At 44.0% G+C, this 22922-nt stretch overlaps 1 protein-coding gene across 11 annotated transcripts in view; it reads left to right on the forward strand.

Annotated features, from left to right (window-relative positions):
* Window positions 1–22922, forward strand: part of LOC309706823 (dedicator of cytokinesis protein 3-like) — a 230117-nt gene that overhangs the window by 21448 nt on the left and 185747 nt on the right. The window lies entirely within an intron of this gene.

Consider the following 22922-nt stretch of genomic DNA (forward strand, 5'->3'; position numbering starts at 1 on the left):
GAGCGTTGTACTGAGAGTATGCGCACACACCCTCAGCATCTTTGTGTTGATGTGGGTGTGTTTGTGTTCTTATGCGTCTGATCACTGTCAGCTGCTTTTCTGGAGATTAACACACTTAAAGGCATCATTTGCTTTCCGCTGTGAGGCTCATCCTTTCCTCCACACTTTAAAACCCTTCTGCAAGATAACCTTTTTATTTTTAATGATACGTTTATTTTATGTTGGTATAACAGGATTAAAAAAGGCAAAAAAGCCAGGATTCATAAGAGAAATGCACTAATTAAGCTCAGGCAATATTGGTGACTCCTGCAGGCTGCAGAACTCTAACTTAATGTGTTTATCAAGACTTTTTCCCCCTGAAAAGATCTAAGGGCAGGTTCAGTGAACTGCAGTTTAATTTTAAAAATACTATGAAACTGAGCAGGGCCGCGCTATGAATTCTGGGACACAGCTTCTTCTTCTTCGGGGTTTAACGGCAGCTGGCATCCTTGTACATGCAGTGCTGCCATCTTCTGTTTCAGTCCGTTATTACACTCTTAAATCCTACTACTTATTCCTGCGTCTTTTGGGATCTTACAAAGCTTCAAACGACGCGTCGACTATTAAATCAGTCGTCGACGATTTTGATAGTCTACGTAATCGTGACTAGTCGACCAATCGTGGCAGCCCTACCTGCGGTTTGTATTTGGTTGTAGGAGCTGGAGCGGGCAGGTCATTTACTTTGAGGCCTTTCTTTTTACCGACACAACGCAGGAACACAACGGTTACATAAACTCTTTAAAGTCTAATCACTGCTTTTATTTTGTTAATTAGTTTCATTTCCTGTCTTTGTCAGTTTCCCTCCTTGGCTGTCGTCTGTCCCGCCCTCATCACATTCTGCTCTTACTTAAGCTTTCCAACCATTCCACTGCAGTTAGGACTGTGCAGTGTAGACTGTGTACTTCATACTGTAAGACCAGCATTTCCTGTAAGTATTTTTTAAGTTTGCTTTGGGAGGGACCATGTTTCTATAAACGTGCCATTATTTTGTGGTGGCTGTAGCTCAGGAGGTAGAGCAGATCATCTTCTGATTGGAAGGTTAGCGGTTTGATCCTTGGACACGATACTAATCCCAAGTTGCTCCCCGATGTGGCGTGTGTGTGAATGTTAAAGCATGGAAAATGTATTTTTGTGTATGTGGCATGTTGTATAAAATGCTCCGTACTATTAGAAAAGCGCTATATATAAGAACCAGTCTATTAACCATATTCATTATATAATATAAAAATATGAATTCATGCTATAACAGAGTAAAAACACATTAAGTTTAACCTAGAAATCATTTTCAACACTGAAAGTCATTTAGTTCAGTGCTTCTCAAGCTCCAGTGTGGGTGCTGAAATAATTAGACATCATTAGAAAAGTAACTTGCATGATAAGCTGTGAGTGTTACCCAGCTGTTACTAATTGACTCCATATATCAGGCTTCCTTCCCTGCATGCTGGAAACACTGCGGTCAGATTAGCTGGAAAAGCTGCCAGTGCGGCGACAGAGGTGTTAAAAAAGCGTAGGATTATTTTCCAAATTCTCGTGTGAACAATTTGTACCTGCAGTAGTTAACATATTGTGTAAGCAGCACTGAAGATGAGATTTGACAGCATAGCCTATATTGCTGTAAATCCCTGAGATGATGATGCAGCTGCTCATTCTGAGAATTAAAATAGTTTTTTGTGTTTTGATAGCAGCGGTGACACGAGTCAAACTTTGCCTCAGTATCCATATCTGACTTCATCCCTGCTTCCTCTTGTTTCATGTTAACTGTTGATCTCGCCTATTAAAGAGGCAAAAGCTGAACAGAAACATTGACGGCACAGAGGAGGAAACTTTGATTTTCTTGTCAGTGTTTGCTTTGTGCCAGAACCCCAATGCTGGATTATTCGTCTCTGTTATACCTATTCTGTATTTAGATCACACAACTGCACCTTGATCGTGCTGATGTGATGTTTCAGACGCACACAGCCACTGCTGCTCACAGATGTCCTCGCCGTCTCCATCGCGAGGTCGTCTAGGCTCGCGTGATGTTGGGAAGTGTGTCCACCTCTCCGTGTTCATTCAGAGGACAGCTGAGTCGCTCTGCGTCTGCTGCCTCGCTGCAGGCTGCGTGTTGCAGTACTCCGGCTTACTTTAATCTGAGCTACTGCATGTGTGTACAGAACATGCAATGTTATGTGCATGTTTGTCACGTCATGGGTTCATGTACGTAGATTGAAAACTGTGGGCCCGGTTCACTTTGTCCGTTGGGATCTTTTATTTTGAAAAATCATTCAATAATAATGTTAAAAAGTATGTTTACTGAAAGACGAAGCCCCGATCGTGGTCGTGCATCCGCTTTATGATTTGACTTTCTGCATTTATCATCAAGACTTCAGACACAAAATCTTTGTGTCCACCGGTTTGTGTTAAATCATCCTTTTGCCCAGTTACAACACCAAGGTTCTTCAGCTTGTGCAGGTGTGTGAGTGCACGGCAGACACACAAAGATGATTCTGTAACTTCTTAAGAGGTGAACATCATCCCATCACAGTTTCTGGCTTTTTTCTTTAGCTCTGGTAGATTTTAATTTATTGAAAGGCAACTGCAGGAGCTATTTCCAAGCCGTCGCTGTGTTTGTATAGTTTTGGAAAATGTAACTCTCGGATTTAATTTCAGCACAATCTTTGAGGAATCAGTATTTCGCAGGCTTGTCCAAGAGCTTTCTCTGGGGAACTGCAGTTCCACAAAAGTATTTATTGGCGTCACTTTTCTGGCTCACTGGCCTTTCGAGCACTTTGAAATGTAATCAGACGAGTTACAAAACTTCCATATGGCAGCGATAAATTGAACTGCACTTTCCTTCAAACTTTACCAGCAGTTATGTTGCGAGTCACTTTGCCAGCGCGACGTAATTACAGCTGCGTCGGCCTCAGTTAGTGTGTGACATTCAAAACAACACAAGCAGTACAAGTTATCGAAAATAAGAACTTTCAGTGTTTATAGCATCATTTTCATTCTTTTAACTTAATGCTCCTCCAAAATCTTTATGGGCTGAAGGGGAAAAGGGCATTGTGAGTCAGATCCATTAAAGAGGAAAGCTCTTATCAAACAGCCTCGTGAAAGTCAGCTCGGTCTCTATTAAAGATAATGAAGGCGGTTACTGAGTCGATGTTTCGTGCTGCTGGTTTCAGACGTTCCCTAAAAACGTGGTTGATGAAATTACCTGTGAGTGTTTGCATTGTATCCTTTTCAGACGGCACTAAATGACTCCGTTTACATATCTGTGTGACTAAAGTCTGGAAAAAATATGCGTTTTCTTCCTTTTGGGCACAAAAAACCTGCAACAAGGAGGCATCCAAGACAGATGCCCAAACCACCTCATCTGAAAGGAGCAGTGGTCCTACGCTGAGCTCCTCTCACTGCCTCTTTCCTCTACATCTGTATTTTATTCCTCCCCACAGTTCAAGGGTGTTTGTGAGGGAACTAAATTGAATCGACAAGCAAACTGACAGCATCGCCTTCGGGCTCTTTTGTTTTTTTTAACCACTACAGACCTGCACAGCGTCTGTAGTGATGCACTCATCCACCTGTCAGTCACCCACCCCACCCTGGCCTCCACTCAACAAGACCTCGAGGTGATTGAACTTCTTCACCTGAACTCCACCTAACCCCTCGCATCCAAAAACACCCCTGTGGATACAGATTGAGACGGTCCTGGCATGTCTGAGCAAATCCACCGCAAACATAATCTGCTCAACAAAACAGCAGTGGCACGTGTTCTGTGACTGACAGCGACTATTATTAGCATGTTCTGATATTCCACGGATGTATGCAGTAACAAGCAGGGGATGCTTTACTGTACTGTGTTTGCTGAACATTCAAGCCCCCCTCTGCAGTCACAGTTTTTGGGCTGTAATGTATGTGTGAAACGGAAACGACCACAGATGTGGCGACTTCAGGGTGGAGCCAGTCAGACTTCATTCGGGATGAAAGAGGGACTGCTGCATGTTTTGACAGAAGCACTTTACCCTCAGTATTGATTCACAGGTCGCCATCCTTCTAAGATCAGGGACGCCAGTGTAAGAGGCTTCAGGTGAAAGGGCCGCTGTATTCATTAGACACAACCTAAAACACAGCTGTTAATAATTTATCACCGAGTGCTCCATGTCTTTTTAAAGCCTTAGCCTTTATTTTGAAGGGCCGTGCTCCTGGATGAGCGATGAGTCGCTGATCCAAACTGTTAGCTGACTCAACTGTGACCGCTAAGCTCACAATCAGTGAGATGTGCAACCTGACACCCATCCATTCCTGTAAGAGGCAGCGCGAGGCAACTGTGGCGCCAGGTGGAAACAAGGGCAAATGAAAGGTGACATCACTGATCTGAGCTGAGTAAGCTATTTTTTTCTTTCTAGGATGAGACGGTTTGGTAAGATGGCTCAAACCTGTAATATGCAACCGCCCGGCATGTGTAGATGAAGGACTTGACTTACGACCGAGGTCTCAGAGAGGCAAATTAACAGGGACAGCAGAGGAAAGTAGAGCAGGCTGACGCTCGCACGGGCTTTCAAAGATGAGTGCACACACACACGCAGAGGAAGAGCACTTATTTAAATACAACGTTGGATTCAGACAGTGCCTCACTGTGCTACTTCCTCCCTGGAGGATTTCACTATAGAAAATGGGAGAATAACAAGGAAGCTGTAGTTTTATAATGGTTTTTAAAATTAAAGTGTACCCATCTTATCCAGAGTATGCATCTGTAAGTGGGACTGCCATGAAATGAGTATGTCTTTATTGTAGCTGTATCAGATGGCATCCTCCTTACCTGACTGATGAACTGGGACTTTGTCTTTTTGATGGTGACACTGAGTCTAATTTACTCTCAACTTTTCCAAAACATGCGCTGAAAGAGGAAAGCAAAAATCTGTTCTCATGAGCACATTTTGTCTTCCTGATATCAGAAACACAACAAATTATGAAATTTTATGTGGTCGAATAACTACAGGAGAAACTATGAACTCATTCGTCCAATCACCAGGCGGCTCCTGGATTTTGAGCCTTCGGCGTTTCCTGACAAACTCGACGTTCACATGTGTTAAAAACAGTGACTGTGCTGCAAAAAGACAGGTTAGAGCTACACAGTGCCTCATTCAGGTCTGTGTTATCCACTGAATGAAGTGCCTTGCTCCCATTGGCTGCTTCTCACTGTCAGTCATACATCATCCTCTTCTTCTTTCAGCTCCCTTTAGGGTTCGCCACAGTGGATCATGTGACTTTGTCTTAACCTATCCTTGCTTCTTCCTTCACTACATCCATGAACCCCCCCTGAGGCCTTCATCTTTTCCTCCTCCTTGGCAGCTCCATCTTCATCCTCTATGCTCCTTCCTCTCCCTCCTCTGCACGTGTCCAAAACATCTCTGCCTTCCCTATCTAACTTTGTGCTGTCCCTCTGCTGTCCCCTAATCCTGTCCATCCTGCTCACTCACAGTGAAGATCTTAGCATCTCCAGCTTGGCCTCCTGTCGTTCTGTCGGTGTCACCATCTCCAAACCGAGCATCACAGCAGGTCTCACTACCGTCTATGCTGCTGCTACAAATCCGCCCTGACACTTATCTCCACCCACTCCACCCTGCCCGCACTCTCTTCTTCACCTTTCTTGTCCACTGTCCGTGGCTTTGATGTTCACCTTTCCACCTGAGGTCTGATTTAAGGCTACAGAGACTGAAACAGACCACAAGTAACTGAACTCCAAACCAGGAATCATCGCCAGTCGTGATACAAAAATCCATCTTTCTGGTACTTTTTTATGAGCATGCAAGACTAACAATAATGTGTTAAAGCTCCTATGATATAAGACAAGTCCGAGCTGACAATGTCCCACAGAGATGTTTGGTAATGACCTGTCATCATACTTCAGGCCACAGGATACCTCTTTAGTCGTTTTCTGATGTGCAGGCTCGTTTCAGTCGGTATTAGGAGACGGGAGAATCACAGGACTTTGACAGAGGACACAGGTCTCGTACAATGAAGTTGTAGACTTTCACCTTTTATTTCACGCTGGCTGATTGGGCAGATTTAGGCAGTGAAAATACTGACCGGTTTAAACGCGTCCTGTTTCAATGATAGCACGTGTTAAAGGGTGAAATTCCAACAGCGACAATAGCAGCAGGGAACATTTGGCTACAGCCTCACTCACTCTACAGGACATCTCTGCACACTGAAAATGTTGACACACTTTATTTTTGTACAGTTTTGGAAATTACTTCATGACAGAAACAGTAAAAAATGGTAAATCTATCCACTCACCCACAGCAGAGGCCCAGACCTCCCACTTCCCAACCAACTCCTCCAGTTCTTCCAGAGGGGACACCAAGGCATTCCCAGTAGTAGCTGAGAGACATAATCTCTCCAGCATGTCCGGGTCTGCTCTGCAGTTTCCTCCCAACTGAACGTGACCCAAACACCTCTGCTATGACACATCCCAGTCAGACACCCAAACTGGGCGCCTTTCAACATGGAGGAATAGCAGCTCTGCTCCAAGTCCCATGCAAATGACCGCCTGACCCTATCGCTAAAGATATCCGGGAGAGCCTAGACATCCTATAGAGGAAGCTCATTTCCACTCCCTGTATCCAGGATCTTATTGTTTTGGTCACTAGTTTGTGGCCAGAGGTGAGCGTATAAACCTAGATGGACATTTTCACATTCATGCATCAGACATTCATGTTTTCCAGGTTGCTCTATATGAAAATAATTTCTTACAGGCAGCTGAATCATTGCAACACAGGTGGAATTTCTGATCTTTGACTGTAAATAAATGCAGTAAGTCCAGTGCAACAAGCTGCAAGACCAGCGTTTATTTAGGGTCATGCTTCTGACCGCCGAGCGCTCACCCACACAAACAGCTGAGCGAGTACAATAGAAGCCCACGAGACAGCTGGGCACAGAAACAGGTGGTACACACTGAGTCATGGTTTGTGTGTAACCAGCAACGTGTTATTGCAGCTCTTTGTTCTGTGTGTGTGTCAGCAGATTACTGTGTACCCTGGGAAGTCTGAACTTGCTGTGTCAGGAAGATGATGAACGTTTGGATCTTATGCAGAAGCACTTGTGTTGCTCTCTGTCAAACTTTAAATTCCAGCTCACCTCATTTCAAAAATCACCATTTTTAGACTTTTTGCAGCCACGTTTCTCTACGGAAGACTCCGAAAAAAAGTGGGCACTGGCTTTTTGCCAGTAGAAATCCCAGCCAGTCAAACTAACAACAAATTTCTTATTTATATAAATCAGCAGCTAACTGCTGCAGCCGCCCACTACAGCACCACCCTCTCTTCGTGACAGGAAGTTATAAATGAGGACGCTGAAAAGTAAAAGGACGTCAGTCAATGCAGATCTGCAGTAATCTGATGTCAAAGTTCACCGCTGTGAGTAGGTGCGTCAGCGTAAAGTCATTTTCACCCAGGCTGCTCGTACTAGCGCCGCTAATGTTAGACGCACTTGGACAATCTGACGTCATGCGTGTGCACGATATCGTGTCACACAGTCAGCTTCAGTCTGAGCATCATTAGCGGTTTAAAAAGGCCTCTGAAATACATCTGCATGCGGATAAAGTTTAACCTCGTCCATTAGCGTGTGCTCAGTTTTAACCGTTTGAGTGTTTTTGCTGCTTTTAGATGCGTCGTTTTAATTTTCCTTCCATTTAATCGACTCGGAAATGAAATGCCAGGACGATTCCCAGTCACCAGTGATGTAAGGATACTGAACGAACAGAGTTATTGGGACTGGGATGGAGATGGTGGGCGGAGTCTTTTCATTTAAAGTGATCATGTCTTTGCTTGCCTGCCATCAACTTTAATGACCTTTTTAGAGCAGTTTCCTCTCCCGGCTTTCCTGATAAATAAGGGCCTTTTTTGTGCTTTGCTACAAATGCATTGTGTGAGTCAGCGTGCAGGCCAGGCACCTGGGGTTTCCCAACACACACATTCAAACACACACACTCTCATTTAGTTGGATGGCAGATGAAGTTTGGCAGTGCCAGCAGCTCCTCGCTCTGCCAACAGTGCCCTCGGTGCAGAGCGGGTGTTTCCCCGCGGCAGCGCTCCTCCACTCTGACCTGCAGCTACGCTCATTAATGTGTTAATTGATGTGAGCTCTCGTAGACACGCTGCCAAGTCTGGATGGCTTCAGACGCTCGGTTAATAACTTAAAAACTTAAGTGCTGGGACTGAAGTCAACAGGGACGAGTCTTCCTTCGCTAAAGAGCTGCATTTAAATCGGCACAGCAGCAGTTTCCTGCTTCGCGATGACAGACTCAGCAAAGTAGTCCTGCCAGGAATTAAATATACTTCTGACTTTACAGGTTTCTCTCTAATCAAACATTGTTCATGGAAAAGTGGTGTCTGCCATTTAGCAGATTCGGAAGATGAAAAATTAATGAATGTAAGAAGTGATAAAGCAGTTTAAAGGTGGGTTCTTCCCTTTATGTACAACCACGTGTAAAGATGCTGCTGTTAATGCATTTATGCAGCAAGAAATGCACGGCCTTGGTGCAGTAATAGTGTGTGGAAGCAGAGAGCAGTGCTAAGATTAGACACACACATGCATCCTGGTGGCTTCCTCTAAAAGCAGCAGTAATGCAGAGTGCTGTTGGGTGATTAGTGTGTTTTTAAGCCTGTATAATGGAAGCTTAGCCCAGTGCTCCACTTTCAGGGCAGAACAGCAAGCCCGGCCATCTGGACACTCGTCGACTCTGATGTACGAGGGCCGTACGAGGCCACGGCACAGAACAAAGAGCCAGGCTAGAGCAGCAGCAGTGTCACTGTCGGAGAGAAAAGACGCGCTCGGTGGCTGTGGCACGCATTTCTTTACTGTCAGCGTGTTTGTTTGATTTTTCTCACCATCACACAGGCTTGAACAACAATACTCACTGTACATCGTACTTTAAGACTTTCAGGCAGCGGAGTTCTTTCACACAAGCATCGATGCTTTCTTATGCATGAGGGAACGTACAGTAGATGCACCTGGCCTAGGACACACACACACACACACACACACACACACACACACACACACACACACACACACACACACACACACACACACACACTCCCCTCCCCCATGCCTCACGCTGTCTGATGATAATGTGGGGCAGGCAGATCAGCCAGATGTTTCTGGGTATAGTGTGTGTGTGTGTGTGTGTGTGTGTGTGTGTGTGTGAGAGTGTGTGTGTGTGTGTGTGTGTGTGTGTGCGCACACATGGAGATTTATTTCCTGACTTGAATTGCATCTCTTTTGGTTCCGGGTGCGATGTTCTCTGAACGATTCTTTCATTTTATTCAGTTTTCTAAAGTAAAGCTTAAGAGTTGCCACAGAACGGCACTAAATTTGTTGTTTTACCTTTTTTCTTCTCGCTGAGTGCTTTTCTGCTGTCTTGTGCCAACAGGGCGAGATCTGAAGTTGTGTCAGTTATATAAAGAAAATGATGTCATGGCCTTCCATGTAAGCCTCCGGGTGCAGCCCCGCAGATGCTCTGCTGTGAGAGGACACTCGGCTCCTTCAGCTTCACTGACAGTTGCTAAATCATAAGATGAGCACATGGTCTGCATACGTTCTACATCACACTCAGTTTCACATCTTCTTGTTCATCACTGCTGCATCTTTTCCTGACGTCAGGTCCTCTGTGTTCAAACTCGAGTATTCTTTCCCTTTATGATATCAGATCACTGTCATGCAGTTACCTGATCTGATTGCTGCTCAGTGCCTCTCACACTGATGCCTGACACATTTAAAATATTCCACTAATGCATGTATTTTAAATAAAGTCACTGATAAAGTCCAGGCTTTACGAACAGTAACAATGATTGATTATTGACGGAGCTGAAGATGCTGCTGAGAGCTCGTTCAGTATTTTATTGGTCTGGATTGTTTTTGTCATTTCTCAGATAGGATGTGTGCGATCATAATGTCTGTACCATCTTGCTTTCCTTCCCTTGTTCCTTTTCAGGTAACCTATAGCATCATATAGCAGTGTAGACTCTATATGAAAGACGGATGGAGCCAGTGAGGAAGCTAAACTTCTTCTAACAACCACCACAGTTTATGATGCTAATCAAAGGAGCTTGCAAAGAAAAGCGTCTCATCACTACTTTTATGTCTTATTGAATTCAACATGATGCTTATTTTGCAAATTAAGGCCCCGCTGCAGCTGCATTTGTTTAATCACCTGCTCAAATTAACAGGGTCAAATTCATCCACTGCAGAAAGTGTGTTTGAAATCATTTTGAGTATAAAAGATCTCCGTCTTCATGTGCGAACAGCCTTTTACCCGCCACAGCCTTCCAGCAGCACAGATAACCTTCACAGGAAGCAGCAGGAAACTCTGCTTGTTCTTCCCGCTGCTTGTTTCGGCCGTTGGCAGCTGTCGCGGATGCAACCCCGACCGTTCTCCCAGTTGCTCATTTCCACATAACGATGCCATTTGGACACACGAGCTAGTTTGCACAGTGGTAGCGACTGTCGAAGTTCCTCTCATGCATCTGGTTGTTTTATTCTTCCCGCTGAAACACACGCAGACACTCAGACATATGTTTTCTACCCACATTCTCTTTATTCGCCTTAACTCTGTGGTTTGAATGCATGCATAGTGCACAGTAGTTAGGTTGTTCAGTACAGATGCACTTTTGTACCTTTTCACTGGTTTGAATCAAAAAGGCTCCGTCTCTCTGGTTCAGTTACGACGATGAAGCATTTGGAAAAATAAACCTCACATGAAAAACATTTTCTGTCTTTGAATCTGAAGGATGTGAAGCAGCTGGTGTTGACTGACAGCAGCACTGATGTAAAGAGTGCTGGAGTAAAACACGACAGGTCCCACTGCAGTCCTGGAGAAGTCAAATAATATATTTAATGACCGTCTCCTCTCCCACGTCTCTCAGCTTTACGTATGGCGCGTTCCCTCTACACATGCCGGTCGTCTGTTACATTCACAGGAAAATTAAAAACACCATCACCAGTTTTCTGTCATATGGACATAATGTCATAACATCAGGATATCAGATCTGACCTCTTCTTCCATTCACTGGTGAAAATTCTTCTTCTTGTCCTTAGCGGGCGACCAGCGGCGGTGGTCTGCCGCGCAACCAGTACGCTGCTGTAGGTGCCGCAGGTTCTCTTGCTTGACCAACGATTCGGCATGAGCCCCCGCATCCTCAGGACCTTCTATCACTGTGCCATTGAGAGCATCCTCACTGGATGCATCACCACCTGGTATGGCAACAGCACCGCCTACAACTGCAAAGCTCTCCAGCGAGTAGTGCGGTGCTCTGAACGGATAATTGGAGGTGAACTTCCCTCCCTCCAAGACATCTACAGGAAGCGCTGCCTGAGGAAAGCGGGGAGGATCATCAAGGACTCCAGTCACCCCAGCCATAAACTGTTCAGACTACTTCCATCAGGAAGGAGGTTCTGCAGCATCCGGTCCCGTACCAGCAGACTGAGAGACAGCTTCTTCCATCAGGCCATCAGACTGCTGAACACGTCATAGACACCTCAGCTTCACTACTGGAACTTCAACATTATGCACTCCACACTGTATATAAATGCCACTTGTTTTGCACATATTCAACTCTGTATATTTTATATATTTTATTATTATTATTATTATTTTATTTTTTTACTATTTAATTTGTAAAAATGTGTATACACACACACACACACACACACACACACACACACACACACACACACACACGTAGGAAAATATTTAGTATACACATCCAGAAATGCATACACTATTATATATTGTACATATATTTATTAGTTTCAGGTTGGCCATTCTTGTATTTTGCTCGTTTGTGTTGTTGTGTTTGCACATCTCTGTTGCTTGTGGGGCTCGCACACAAGAATTTCACTCGCATGTGCTGTGCCAGTGTGCCTGCACATGTGATGTGACAATAAAAGTGATTTGATTTGATTTGATTTGATTTGATTATCTTCCACGCTTTTCGATCTAAGGCGATGGTTCTTGCCTGCTCGAGGTCAAGTCGAAGGGCCTTCAAATCATCCTGGATTTGTTTCATCCATGTCTTCTTTGGTGCATTTCGATGTACCCTCCAATCGGTGGGGCGGGTCAACCAGAGTAGGCCATGGGGGTAGCGGCTCGGGTCCATTCGACAAATGCGGCCAAACCAACGGAGTCGGCGGCGCTGGATTAGGTCGCCGATCGTCGGTTGGCTGCCGCAGCTGGTGAGGATGGTGTCATTCGAATGACGGTCGCGAAGGGAAACGCCGAGAATGCATCTAAGGCGACGCATTTGGAAAACTTCGAGCTTGCTCAGGTCGTGTTTGAGCATTGTCCACGTCTCTGCGCCGTAAAGTAGAATGGGCAGGATCAGGGTTCGGTAAAGGCGGATCTTTGTCGCCAATGAGATGTTGACTGGTGAAAATTAGAATCCAATAAAAAATTTACATTCGTCCGACAATCGGAACCTGCAGCTAAAGTCTAGGAAGGTATGTGTTGTTTTTAACCTGTATGTTGCGAACATCACAGGTGTTGATTTACCTTTATAACCAAGCTAAGCAGTGCTAGTGTTCACTCATAGCTACGACCTGCCCAACCCCCCCCCCCCCCCCCCAAGCTTTTGAAGTTTTATTGTTAAACAAATTGGTGACATGCAAAGTTTTCAAGGGTTCAAAAGACTAGTCTGCAAGCCAGTTAGCGTCTCCGTGGCTACGTCCATCTTTTATATACAGTCAGTGTGTTTCATGTGTGGAGTGCCTACTGCAGCCAGCGTGGTTTGTGTGTCATTTACATGTCTGTGCACTGATGCATCAGGTTATGACATTAGAGAGGAATCTGTTTGCCCTAACTCGATCCTGGTATGAAGGGCGGTGCGTGTCTTTCCCTAAACTTCATCACGTATTTATTTCAAACCTGACCAGTGAGTGAAAGTGAAGATGAAAGGTGAGGGACCACCATCCCTGTCAGACCATGTTGTGTCAGAGCACAGAGTGTGCACGTGTGGGGAGACGCAGGAGGAAACGGGAAAAGTGGCATCAGATTACTCGGTCGCCGTATCCACTGCTGCAAACCGACGTCACATTGCAAATAGCAGCAGGGAACCACCAGTGAATATACGCTACTGACATCTCCATCTCAATCTGTTCATCACACTGTGGACATAATTACAGCGACCTCAGTGTGAACAGCTTCACAGAGTTAGAATCACGACAAAGCATTTAAGGTTTCTCGCCTCGTGCGGTCGGTGAAAGTCTGCAGTGTTTTTCACAGTATATCTTTTCAGCATTTCCAGTATTATGGGTTGTCCTGCTGTTCATCACTCACAATCCTCCTTCCAGCCTGTAAGGGCTGCATCAGTTTGCAGTGTTGTTACCACTAAACTCCAGAGTTCCCTACTGATCTGTATCCATTTAAAATTCTTTGTACTTATGAGAGCACTCACTGATTTTATGCTGTGTTTGGTCCTGTGTGTTTTTAGCTCGGAGGCATATGCAACAGCTGTAACCCCTGCTGCTCGCTGCCCTTTTGGTGCCAATTACATTTCTCTGTAGCTTGGATGGGCTTGCTGGAAAACATGCTCTTCATCCCCTCGATGCTGCCTCATTTTCTGCATTAGATTAATTTCACTCTGTTTCCGATTCCCTCGCTTTTGTTTGTTTTCCTCGCTTTTCTTTTCCACGGACAGCGCACACAGTCACGCGTGCACATTTTCTCTGTGCCCCTGGTGCTCCAGATTTTATTATGAATTCACTTCAGCGATTTGTCTTGACAGCAGATTTGGTTAGGGGAGTCCCCTTGAGTTTACTACATTACCTCTGCATTAACAAGCCTGCGAGAGTGCGCCTGCGTGTGTGTTTGTTCGCGTGAGGGAGGGAGATGAAGAGCTAAAGCGACGCAGCGGTGCCCACACAGAGGAAGAAGGTGGGAGAGAAAATGAAGATGCATGAGCGCTGCATAAAGAAAATATCATCCTACTTCCCTCTCCTACATTAACTGATGTAATTTCTAATGGAGAGAAGTGCAGATACAAAAATGTCATGATTCAACCGGTTCACTTCTACTTTCTTTTAATTACTCATGTCTTCTGTTCCTCCCACTTCCATCTGCAGAAGCTAGAGCAATAAAAATCTGTTTGCCTATCTGAATGAATAACTATCTTACACTGAATCCAATATAGTTTAAAGGGAAGCAGCAGCTCGTCTTCTTCTGCTGTAGCTCTGTCATGGAGGAGCGTTCCCTCCAGCATCTTTTGTGAGGTGTGGTCATGATATAACCTCTGGTGTTGCTCAGATTCCCAGAAATCTAAATGATGCACACGGAGCACGTTCATGTCTACAGTCTGCAGTCGGTCTTCACAGCAAAGCATGTTTTTAAAAAAAGATGCTCAGCACTATAATTACGTCCAGCTTTTCCTGGGTGGAGACGGTTTGGATGCACTCGCAGCGAGAGTGGATGACTTGCAGATTTTGTTATTCTTTCATTTAAATGTGAGTGCAGCAGAATCTGTTGGTGTATGATGGCACAGACGCTGCTGGATGCTTTTCATCATGGTGACGGCATGCGATGTAATCGTTCACCTAAAGATTTGTTCTGTCGTTAGAACTTGTACTACGGACAAAGGCGAGTGCTGCAACGCTACAGTGATACAACAGGTCTGCACGCCGAGAGGAGTGAGCAGCCAGAATGACTGGGATCATCCAGTTCTCTGGAATTTAACTGGAAGAGTGAACACAGTTCTTCCAAAAAAGATATTTAGTCATCTCAGGCAGTGCAGATGTGCCATCGATGGTCAGCTGGGGTGAGATCAGGTGATTGTGAAGGCCACAGAGTAAAATCCACATCATCTTCACTCTGATTAAACCACAGAGCGAGCCCTCGTGCCCTGTGGATGGCACCATGTTCATCCTGTCCGCTCCAACCAGGATACAACGCTTTCATCGCTCACAACAACTTTGTATTATTTGCATATTAAGGCATTGCATGTTTCATTTGCTGACCATCTGTAAAGGAAGAGCAGGCAGGGAGGGAGAGACCAGTGAACGCTGCCTAACACACCTCTTTCCTCTTCTTTCAGCTGAACCATAATCATTTTGCAGCTCTCAGGTTGTCTGTGTCCTTGCATGATTTTGCCATAAGTTATTGACAGTTTGGAGAGAAACATCAATACCGCATCTCTTCTGATGGGTAGATTAATACAGGCGTATTATCAGAGGGAAACTTCCCTCAAAAACTCCAGTTTAGTTCCCACGTAAGATCCATGTTTAGAGGATGTGCAAAAATTGACCTTCAGTCAGCTTCTGCAGAGGAAAACGAGGCGTGCAGCACCTGCAACATCAGATATGTGCACCGTTTTTTACCCCTTCTCTCCGTTGTCCCTCCTAACTAACAAGCTTCTGTGGGCACTGCACATTTTTATAAAAGATTATAATTTTAGAGATTTTCATGGCATGTTTTGCTTGTTTTCCACATTGAAAAACAAAATCAGCTGATCTGTCTGCTTTGCTCATGAGGATGTTTTCAGTTTATACACAAGAAACATCTTCACACTGTCATGAACGACTTTTTTGGCTTCAGACTCGAGTGACCATTAGAGGAGCTGCACTTTTTGCCAGTTCTGTACTGGTGTCAGTTTTTCAAACCCAGAGTTCGTCATCCATCCTTTTCTTTTATGATCAGATCAAATCTTCTTATCTGTGGTTACGTTCTCTCTTCTGTAACTAACAGTTTGGGAATTAAAGGCGAGCTTTAAATATTGAATTACTAGATGTTTTCCCCGTGTTGCAGCCTCCCGCTTTTTCCAGAGCACGCACTGGAACAACGGCACAGTCACACGTGCACTAAACTCTGTCGTGCACTCGAGGGGCGGCGTATAATGTGAGTAGCTGTGTGTTCCAGTCAAGCAGAGTTTATCCAGGTCAGTAAGTTGATCTGATTAAGTCAGTTTAACAGTCGCCTGAGGGTCTCTCCCTGCTGCACGCCCCTTTTCCCTCGCTTCTCACCTCAAAGTGCTTTTCCCTCTTTCCCCCTTCATTGTGGGACTTTTGCAGTCTGTCCCACTCTCTCTTTCCCCCCTGTCATTTAAAATCTCTGCTCATGTCTTTCTGTCTCTGTACGCCTGAGATCTGGCGGTGTGCTGCTAATTCCAGTTATTTAATTCCAGTAATGGTGGAGGGGGATGAATGTCACTGTGAGATCAGGGCTGAGATTGGTGCACATTTAAGGCTCAGTCTGGTATTGTAGCGTCGTCCCTTTAAAACCACTTTTGTCCTTTAACCTTTATTTCAGAAATCCTTAACTTTGCTTCAGGCCCTCTCATTTCTTTCCCTTCTTGATGGTTTATCTGCCTCTGCCATGTTTTTCCTTTTTTCGATTGTTTTTATTCTTTAATTCCTCTGGAATAACTGCTTTTTGTCGTCCCTCTCTCCCATGTTATTCTTCCATCTTTTTCTTCGTATTTCCTTGTTTTTCTAGCGCATTGCTTCTCCTGATTTTCCCTTTTTCTTTGGCATCCATCATCAGTTGTTGTAAAAATTAGAACTGAGGACCATTTATTCCAACAAGCTTCATTATCTGGATGAATTATTTCAGTTTAAATGAAGAGAGCATCGTAAGAAAGCTTTCTCAGAATTAAGGATGGAAAATAATTCCTACCTGGGTTTCTGAGATAGTCGAGTCGATAAAAGTAAAACTGGTGGTTTGGTTTGACTCCCAGGCTGATTAAGATGTTTAATAAAGAGCTACTCACTAATTGATTTCAAACAAAGATGAAGATGAAGGTTTATAGATGTTAGAAGAAGAAATAAGGTCGAGTGTTTTTCTGCAGTTTTTCATTGTTTTGCACAAAGAACTGAAGAAATTGTCAGTAAATCGTTTTTTTTCCTTGTTTGATTCTTTTCAGCTCCGTGAGCTTCGTGCCATCTCACTGTGGCTGCAGATTTGTTTCAAGAAGGCTGAACTTCGACCAGATTGTGTTTTTATTGTGTTGTTACAGACTGAAATGTTGCAACAGAAGTCGGGTTTGTTGGCCAGAATGACTCAACATTTGGACGGCGAGATGGGGTGGAGCACCGGTCCCTCTGAGTCGCTTACGCACGACTTTCTGAGCACAGAAACACAGCTGATCGGTGACAGGACCGCACACGGAGCCATAAACACAGCCCTCTCAGCTGTGGGCTCCACCTGCTAGTTAGCACCAGTGCAGTGTTATTTTAATCAGGAGGGCGGAGCGGCGAGCCTGCGTAGAGGCATTTTTTTCTTTTGCCTCCCGTCCATCAGAATTTCTTCTCGTTAATCCCGATTAATCCCGACTAATGCTTCTTTTGTCCAAAGACACGTCACCAGCAGGCCTCCTCCTTTTTCTGCCCGACTTCAAACAAATCAATTACTGCAGGACGAGATGGCTCTGTGCCGCCGGTGGAGCGTTTTTGCTGCTGTTAACAGCCACGGACGGATTAGGAAATCATAATTAATCCTGAAATGCTGAAGCACATATTTCATGTCGAGGTGTTTATATATACAGCACACGCGTGCATAGCGAGTGGTCTAGCTGAAATCCCGTGGCTTGCTTGGAGGACGTTGGGCTGCTGTCACCGACGTCTGCGTCCCGTCTCGGCCCATATGTGCTCGCATCAGGCTGCATTTGATGTGTAATTGTGCATCATTTCCCCAAAGTCAATTAGCGACGCTTCTGAGCCCCTTAGAGTGAGATTTATCAGAGCCCACTCCACCCAGAGCAACAAGATGACATCTGTCTGTAGCTCACTCCCCTCACCCACCCCCTCCCTCTAAATCTGTACTGGAAGGACTGGTAATTCTGGACCTGTTCAGCTGTTGTACCATTTGTTAATGAGAAATAATTAATAAGCAGAGCTGGTGTTGTCGTTCTTGTTGGACCATCTGCTTTCAGTGTCACCACACAAACTTCATCCTGGTCACCGCTTTGTGCCGATGAGCCAGATTCAAGCTGCAGAATTATTGTTTTCATTTTTCTTTGCTGCTACACTGCTGATCAACCTCATATTGATTGAAGCGCAGTTTGCACCGCCTGTTCTGGAGGTGAACACAAAAACATGAGACTTCATCATTCGACAGCTACGCCCACCTCAATAGTTTGATAGCACACTAGTGATGAAGGACTCATTGGGAGTTGTGTTGTTTTATACAGAATAATTTATACCACCCACTGAAATCCACCAAGGAGGCTAGCTAGCAGAAGGCCAGAGTTTCAGCTTACGCTTTAAGTTGTTGCCAATCCATTTTTAGCTGGTACAGCATCTGAAAGTGTGCAAAAGAGCTTCAGTGAGACGAGTGAAAATATCACTTCACTTCAAATCAAATCAAATCACTTTTATTGTCACATCACATGTGCAGGTACATTGGTACAGCACATGTGAGTGAAATTCTTGTGTGCGAGCTTCACAAGCAACAGAGCTGTGCAAAATACAATAATGTAAACAAGCAAAATACAAGAATGGCTACATCTGAAACTAATAAATATATGTACAATATATAATAGTATATGCATTTCTGGATGTGTATACTAAATATTTTTCTACGTGTGTGTGTGTGTGTGTACACACATATTTTACAAATTAAATAGAGTAAACAATAAATAAAATATATAAAAATATACAGAGTTGAATATGTGCAAAACAGTGGCATTACTGTACAGTATGGAGTGCCTAATGTTAAAGTTCCAGTAGTGAAGCTGAGGTGTCTATGACGTGTTCAGCAGTCTGATGGCCTGGTGGAAGAAGCTGTCTCTCAGTCTGCTGGTACGGGACTTCTACAATAACTGAAATATTTATTATGTATGATTTGATCCATCCAACATGTGCTGTTTATTCGGGTTCAGGTCGTGGGGCAGAGACACCTCAGACCTCCCGCTCATGTAGTTTCTCCAGTGTGACCTGCGTCTGCCTCGGGTGGGATACCCTCAGAGTATGCCGTTATTTTTGTGCCACTATTCTGAGCACATGTAAAAAAAGTTTGCAGGTGCAAGTGTGGTATTTTGAGGAGAAATTTATTTTGAGCGAAGAAAAGCTGAATTTGAGTGAAGAAAATTCATTCCTGCGTGCAAAAAATGTATTTGTGTTTGCTATTATCCCGAAATGGATTCTGGGATATTGCATTTCGTCATTTGATTGGAGACCAGAACAGCCAATCAGATGTTTTTGCATCCAAGTCTGTGATTGGCTGGTTTTGTGGCACAAATATAACGGTGTACAGAAAGAGTTGAGCGCGCACGAGCAACACATTGCGAGCGAGCGCAAATGCAAAAACTGAGCGAGAGGGGCTGCTGTGTGTGTGTGTGTGTGTGTGTGTGTGTGTGTGTGTGGATAATAGCAAACACTGAAATACATTTTTTGCATGCAGCAATGAATTTTCTTCGGTCAAAATAAATTTCTCCTCAAAATGCAACACTTGCACCTGCAAACTTTTTTTTACGTGCGCTCAGAATAGTGGCACAAAGATAACGGCATATCAGAGCAGCTGACCGAGGAGGCGTCCTGATCTCTTTCATCACAGCTGACAGCTTGTGGACTGGATATAAAAGATGGTCGTACCCACAGAGCTTTCACACACTGGTTTACAAACCTCAGGTTGACACTTTGTTAGCAACATTGCTGCCGCTATGCTGGCTTTTCAGAGATAACGTAGAAATCATTTAGCAAAGAGCTAAATTTAATGTTAGTTTAGTTGTGTGGCTTCTGATGGTCCTTTGTGTTTGTGTGTGATTGTGTCTCACTGTTAAGATTGTAAATATGAACATGTGTGCTGTTTAAGCAGTCCATTATGCTTGAAATGCTTAAAATGAGCAGTGGGATGAAAATAGCTGGTTTATGGTCACGTACATGTTTTCCTGCTACTTCAGCTTTGGATACAAACGCAGTGTTGAGTAAACTGCTGGAAAATACTGATAATGATAGAGGGAAATGACAAAAAAGAGACAAAGTTGCAGAAGTTTTGCTTACTTGGTAATTAAAGATAATGAGATGCCCTCGTGGAGAGAGAGTGAAGCAGAACTTACTGTAATTACTCAGTTTGAAACTTCTGTCTCTGACTGATGTCGCAGCTTTAAAGGTTTGAAATGGAGAAAACTCGACATAAAGCGTCTCTTTTCACTGTGATTCAGTCAGCGTTACAATCCAACGTTTTTACATCTGCATGCATGCCGTTATTGTACTTATTTATTGAAAAATGTTAAGAAAATAATATCAGTATTATTATTATTAGCTGATGTGTCTTTGAATTGGTTGAAAGGTGATGTTTGGTAATGATAAGCTCCTCCATCAGCACGTTCCTGTTATACCTGCTCTAGCAGGGGAAAAGGCAGAAAATGCTCCGAGTCAGGCTTTTACCGACCACAATGCAACTTAATGTTTTCTGTGTGTCGTCCCAAGGCCTCAGTCGGCTAATGCACTTATGCAACCATAGGAGCTCGACTCATCCTGCAGCACATCCTTCTTTTCCCATTTTCTCCCCTCTGTCTTTATATGTATGGATACTTTAGATAAACAGATGGCAGGACTCAGAATGACCCGAGGAGGGTGGAGCTAAACAATAAATCTAACTGTATTGCTCTTCCTCCCACCGCGACGCCTCAGGTTGCTCTCCTGGTGTAGAATTAGCCGCTCAGGGCTGGGCTTATGCAAGCGAGAGCTTCACTCTGACCCAAATGGAAAAGACAAAGCCTACAGCCGCTCTGCCACGGGTTACTGTAGCTCACAGATTTAGAAGTTGATGAATGATTCAATATAACACCAGAGGCTAGCAGCTGATCTCAACAGTTAGGATGAGCGATGATGTTTAGTCTGAGAGTATTTTTAACTAAACCACATCAGAAATCCTTCAGAGTTTGGTGGGTTTATCAAAACATGTCAGCGTACCTCACCAGGGTTTAAACCTTTCATGCAATGCAGCTCTGGAATTTAATGAAGACCCTTTTTGCTGTAGCAAGTATTAAATAGAAGTACAGATTTGTTTTTTTTCTATTTACTTTAATATTTCTAATGATATAGAAGTGTGTGTGGTTCCCCAGCTGCACCAAGGCCGATCAGCAAGCACTCCAGTGGGTGGTGAAAGAAGCTGGCAGAATTATTGGAACAAGTCTGCCAGAGATCAGTAATATCTTCCCCACTCGCTGTCTGTGGAGGGTGCACAGTATCTTGCGGGACCAACATCACCCTGCGCGCCACCTTTTCCATCTGCTGCCCTCAGGGAGAAGGTACAGGTCTATACAGGCCAGAACATCCAGACTGGCCAACAGCCTGTATCCACAGGCTGTGAGGCTCCTGAACTCTCTGCCCCCCTCTCACGGACAATAACCATATCCAACTTCTTAATAGCAATGAACTGGTCTGCATTGGTGCATCATATCTTTATTCTCTTCCCCCTCCTGCCCCCCCCCCCCTCTTTCTTAAATAGATAACTATCATATCTGATATCATATCTCACAGTACAATAATATTGAATGGGTTGCATTGTTGTATTTTGTCATGTTTCTCAGGTCTTTGTCTGAATTTCTACGAACATTATTGCTAAGGATTGTCTTATTGCATTGGAGTCACACTGGGTTAAATATGTACACTTGGGTTTTAAGGGGTATTTATTATTTTCTTCTTTTTTTTGGGTTGTATGGAAGCCCCAAACGCAATTTCATTGTTCTTGACAATGACAATAAATAAATAAATACTAAGATAGGAAAATTCTCCACTACATCTGACTGCCACAGTATAAAACATCCAAGCTGTATAGATGAGGAGGGTGGAAGCAGTGGGAGAACTGAGAGAAAATCCAGGTTTTGTTTAGTCTCAGGGCAACTCTTCGATTTTTAGATTAACGAGCTTCCATCCAAACAAAGTTTCACTAGTTGGACAATCCCGGGATGTTTGATAACGAGAAAAATCAGCAGCTTTCCAGGATTGATCCTGATTTCCAGGATTATTTTTGGCAGTGGGAGAAACAGATGACTACCCACAGCCAGCGGCAGCTGCACACGGGCCGAGCTCTCTGTGAAAATCTTTTTCCACTTGAAATAGAAGATTAATATCATTATGATGGGAACAGTTTATTATTGATGAATGAATGAGGTGTTATTTTTCAGCTGGAATCACCAGCTGATGTGGTGATGTTTTATTGTGGTCAGTTTTCACTTCAGTATTAAAATCCCGAGTTTAAAACACCTTGAATGTTATATTTTAGATCAGATTAGACTTTGGAACCAATCAGACTTTGATCAGGAGACTCGGCCGTCAGCAGTGAGTCGAACTTTTTATTTTTGATGTTTGAAAAACTGAAACTGACAGCAGTCAGAGGCTTCTGAGTTCCTCTGTAGCTACACTGTGTCCATCTACAAAGTATGTAAAAGACAGACGTGGCCTTCATGGCGCCCCCTGCTGGGCTGTGAGGTCCTCGGGCTGAGCAGTTGGTTAATGTTTTAAATGCAGATATGATGAGCGATGTGAGGGATGCACTCATCACAAGTCATCTGCTTTAATTTAAAAAGTAAAAATGAATATTAGTGTTGAACCGGTCACTGGTGGAGATCATAAACCCACCAGGGAAGGGTTTTTATTCAGGTCACAGATCTGTGGAATCGGGCCCATTTTTCCCGCAGGTGTCTTTTGACAGACTGAGGAGTTTCTGCACTGAAACCAAAGTTTAGCTGGAATTTTAAGCTCACTTGGTTCACGACGGGCAGATGACTTATTTGGAAACATCTAGCTGTTATATTCTGTCATGAATAGTAATAGGTGATCATTACTATAGGTGACTACTTTTAACACTTTAAGCAGGTTTTGCATGTCGTACTCGTGTACTTTTACTTTAAAGCGTGCATCTGATCGTATCATGACCATCCAGTCTCATCCCATCACTGACACGACTCCTC

The sequence above is a fragment of the Aulonocara stuartgranti genome (assembly GCF_965226115.1).
Source record: "Aulonocara stuartgranti genome assembly, chromosome: 5".
NCBI lineage: Eukaryota > Metazoa > Chordata > Actinopteri > Cichliformes > Cichlidae > Aulonocara > Aulonocara stuartgranti.